The sequence below is a fragment of the Capra hircus genome, chromosome 22 (genome assembly GCF_001704415.2).
Source record: "Capra hircus breed San Clemente chromosome 22, ASM170441v1, whole genome shotgun sequence".
Classification (NCBI taxonomy): Eukaryota; Metazoa; Chordata; class Mammalia; order Artiodactyla; family Bovidae; genus Capra; species Capra hircus.
Window position 1 is genome coordinate 60,096,448 of NC_030829.1, and position 4,940 is coordinate 60,101,387.

Below are 4,940 nucleotides of genomic sequence, written 5' to 3' on the forward strand. Positions count from 1 at the left end.
CTCCACTCTTTCACCATGGGCTTTCCAGAGGGGTCCCCTATCCTGGAGTCTGGGGCCATAGTCCTGGAGTTGAAGATTTTTTTTGCCCCCCCCCCCTTAAAAGTTTTTTGACTTTGTCACCAATTTTTTAGAAATTGGGAAATTTCACTTAAAAAAGCAAACCCAGGTTTTGAGTTACTTGAAGTCAGGAGAGTAAGTGATACTTGTTGATACAAGTGTGCTTGAAGGTCACCCTGTTGTGTGTTTCTGCGCAAACATTCCGTTTCTCGGGGGAAACAAATGTGTGTTCAGTTTGAAGACCAGGACCTTCTGTCATCCTTTCTGCCCAGCACCCTGAGTCCTTCAGGACGGCCAGGGCTCCGCCAGCCTCAGGGGAGGGTCTCAGGAGGCTTGTGGCCATGTTTGAGGTCTCCAGACCCTCCCTGGGCTCTCACCGAGCCCACCAGTGGGCATGCCGCCCCCCGTCGCTGCTGCCAGCAGGGAGAAGGGATGGCCGGCACCACTACTGGGCCCAGGAGGGTGGCGGAGCAGCCGACCACAGACTCGGTAGCTGTGGAGGTGCCAAAGAAAGCGTGCCCCCCCGCCCCCCACCGGCTCTGCAGTGACTGAGTCCGCCGCCACTGCAGACACTGACCTTCAGCACACCCGCAGCGTTCAGGGTGAAGGTCAGGACGCGTCTCTCTGCGCTCAGGGAGAGCTGGCGCGGCAGGCCCTCGGTAGTCAGATATTTCCAGAGAAGTTGTTTATGAACCCGGGTTCTGGCTCTTACCACAGTTAGGAAGGCACTAAAAACGACTAGCTTAGATTCCACTCCCCACAACCTGCATCCACCTTCTGCCAGCCTTCTGTAAGAAAGCAGGGGAGCATCGTTCACTCAGCAATGCGTTCATCGAAACGAGGAAGATAGGAACCAACTGGCCCTGGTGGGGGTGGGCCTGGCTGCCTTGAGGACTGCGGAAGCCTCAGGGCCCTTCCTGGTGGCCTCTGCTCCCTGGCACCTAGGACTGCCCGGGGACAGACTTTCCCCGCCAGCCAGCCCAAGCCAGGGCAGGAGGGCTCCGTGCTGTTGCCCTGGGCTTTCCAGAGGGGACCCCTATCCTGGGTCTGGGGCCAGACTTGACTTGGGGTTGTGTTTTATTTGCCCCCCACACCTTTAAAATTTGACTTTGTCACCAATTTTTAGTTATTGGGAAATTCCACTATAAAAAAAAATCCAGATTTTGAGTTACGTAAAAGTTGAGTTTAGGTGACAGCATGCGCTCACCACCCCTGCCCAGTCATCACCTGGAGGCCCTGGGGCCTGGGCTTGTTTTATCCAACTTGCCACAGTCCCCACCAGCCTCTGGGGTTTAACCAGGGCGCGCGTGATAAAGAAGCTGCCTGTCAGTGCAGGAGCCAGAAGAGACATGGGTTCGATCCCTGGGTCAGGAAGGTCCCCTGGAAGAGGAAATGGCAACCCACTCCAGTACTCTTGCTTGGAGAATTCCATGGACAGAGGTGCCTGGCGGGCTACAGTCCATGGGGTCACGAAGAGTCAAACACGACTTAGTGACTTAGCTCACACACAAGCCACCAGTCTCTGAGGTCCAGCAAGGCCGAGTGTGTTTGTTGGTTATTCCTGGACAGGAGCTGCCTATTTCTTACTGGTGGGCAGGCCACCTCCTGACCGGAGGGGTGAACTTTCAGTTTTCCACCCCGACCTCCAGGGAGGGGAGAGGGGCTGCCAGTGTCTCACTTGGCACAGGATCCTCACTGTTTATCCATGTTGTCCCATGCGTCAGCGTTTCCTTCTTTTCTAATAGTGAATAATCTGTTGAATCCATAATCACATTTTCTGAGTTGGCCCAAAAGTCCACCTATTCTGGACATTTCATATGAATGGAATCACACACTATGCGGTTTTCGGGGTCTGGCTTCTTTCCCTTGGTGTGTTTTCAGCGTTCATCTGTGTTGTAGCGTGTATCAGTACTTCGTCCCTTTTTACGGCCGAATAACATTCCTTTGTATGGACAGGCCATATCTTGTTCACCCCTTTGTCTGTTCACGAACACTCACCTGTTTCCATTTTTTAAACTGTAGCGGTATGCCACTGTGAACATTCACACACAAGCTTTTGGATGGGTTTTTGGATGGGCTTTCATTTGTCTTGGCTATATGCCTGGGAGTGGAATTGCAGGGTTATAAGGAAATTCTTCCCAGGTGGTGCTGGTGGTAAAAAAAAGCTGCCTGCCAAAGCAGGAGACGTAAGAGACATGGGGTCAAGTCCAGGGTCAGGGAGACTCCCTGGAGGAGAGCTTGGCAACCACTCCAGTGTTCTTACCTGGAGAATTTCATGGGCAGAGGAGCCTGGCGGGCTGTGGTCCATAGGGCTGCAAAGAGTCGGACACTACTGAAGTGAGTTAGCACGCAAGGAAATTCTGTCTTTAACTTTTTGAGGAACTGCCAACCTTTGTTACACAGCGACGTTCTCACCAGAAATATATGAGGGTTCTAATTTTTCCACACCCTCACCAACACTTTTTTTCTGTTTAAAAAATTGTAACTATCCCAGTAGGTGCGAAGTGGTATCTCATTGTGGTTCTGAGTTGCATTTCCCTGATGACTAATGAAATTGAGCTTCTTTTCATGGGCATATTAGCTAGTTCTTATTTGGAAAAATGTTTATTAAGATCCTGTGCGTATTTTTAAATTGGGTTGTCTTTGTGATTGACTTTCGAGTTTTTAAAAATATGTTCCGGATAGTAGATCCCCACCAGATACACGATCTGCAAATTTCCTCCCATTTTATGGGTTATGTTTTCACTTTTTTGTTCCTGTTCTTAACTCAAATTTTTTAATTTTCACGAAGCCCAGTTTGCTTCTTTGTGCTTTTGTTTTCACATCTGAGAAGCCATTCCCTCATCCAAGGTCACAGAGATCTACAGTTATGCTTTCTTCTGGCCATTTTATAGTTACAGCTGTTAGGTTAGACCTGGGATCCACTTTGAGTTCCTTTTTGTGTCTGGTACCTGGCAGAGGTACAAACCCCCTCTGCTGTGTGTGACTATTCAGCGATCCCACCATTATTTACTGAAAAGACTGTTGCCTTTATTGAATGGTATTCAGTTCAGTTGCTCAGTCGTGTCTGACTCTTTGCGACCCCATGAATCGCAGCACACCAGGCCTCCCTGTCCATCACCAACTCCTGGAGTTCACTCAGACTCACGTCCATCGAGTCCGTGATGCCATCCAGCCATCTCATCCTCGGTCTTCCCCTTCTCCTCCTGCCCCCAATCCCTCCCAGCATCAGGGTCTTTTCCAAGGAGTCAACTCTTCACATGAGGTGCCCAAAGTACTGGAGCTTCAGCTTTAGCATCATTCCTTCCAAAGAAATCCCAGGGCTGATCTCTTCTAGAATGGACTGGTTGGATCTCCTTGCAGTCCAAGGGACTCTCAAGAGTCTTCTCCAACACCACAGTTCAAAAGCATCAATTCTTCGGCACTCAGCCTTCTTCACAGTCCAACTCTCACATCCATACATGACCATAGGAAAAACCATAGCCTTGACTAGACTGACTTTAGTCGGCAAAGTAATGTCTCTGCTTTTGAATACGCTACCTAGATTGGTCAAAGCTTTTCTTCCAAGGAGTAGCGTCTTTTAATTTCATGGCTGCAGTCACCATCTGCAGTGATCTTGGAGCCCCCCAAAATAAAGTCTGACACTGTTTCTACTGTTTCCCCATCTATTTCCCATGAAGTGATGGGACCGGATGCCATGATCTTCGTTTTCTGAATGTTGAGCTTTAAGCCAACTTTTTCATTCTCCACTTTCACTTTCAAGAGGCTCTTGGTATTGGAGCAATTTATTTTTGGCACAAACATAGATATAGATGTAGGTTCAGTTCAGTTCAGTTGCTCAGTCATGTCTGACTCTTTGCTATCCCATGGACTGCGGCACACCAGGCTTCCCTGTCCTTCACCAACTCCCAGAGCTTACTCAAACTCGTGTCCATCGAGTCAGTGATGCCATCCAACCATCTCATCCTCTGTTGTCCCCTTCTCCTCCAGCCTTCAATCTTTCCCAGCAGCAGGGTCTTTTCCAATGAGTCAGTTCTTCGCATCAGGTGGCTAAATATTGGCGTTTCAGCTTCAGCATCAGCCCTTCCAATGGACATTCAGGGCTGACCTCCTCTAGGATGGACTGGTTGGATCTCCTTGCGGTCCAGGGGGCTCTCAGGAGTCTTCTCCAGCACCGCAGCTCAGAAGCATATGTAGGTGTGTTTCTCATTCTTTTCAACATTGTTGACCTACATTTGGGGAGGGGGCTGCACGTTGGGGTTTGGGGGGATCTAAGTTCCCTGACTAGCTGTGGAAACGGAGTCCTAATCGCGGGAACTCCCGAAGTCCCTTATTCTTAAGGTGCTTTTTAATAATAAAGCGGTCACCAACGCATCACACGTTGGCAGAGTCTCCAGTGCTGGCCTCGGGGCTGAGCTGTGGAGGGCTCCACAGAGTCTCCGTCCGCACGGGCCGCACAGCAAAAGGGACACCAGGGCGCCGTGGACACAGACCCTGCGTGGATCCCGCAGCAGCGGGGGACGGTGGGGTGGCGGCCGGACGTCCGGCGAGGGAAGCGGGGGCCGGCCGGGCCGCTCAGGGAGGCGGCGCGGCGGCAGCGGGGTCATCGCCCTAGACGCGCCGGGTTGGACGACAAGCCAGGCGGAAGGCCCGCCCTCGGCGAGTGGCCGCCGGACAGCTCCGCCCCTCCAAGCAGGCTCCACCCCGTGTGACGTCACGCGCCCGGCGGGCCCTGAGCGCCGCCCGCCGCCCGCGCATGCGCGCCTGGGGCGCTCCGCCGCGCGCTTGGGCGCTGACCAGCCTGCGTCGCGCACGGCGTCGCGCGGCGGCCAGCCTGCGTCGCGCTCGGCGGGCGTGCGTGCGGGGCGGTGCTTCCGGCGAGG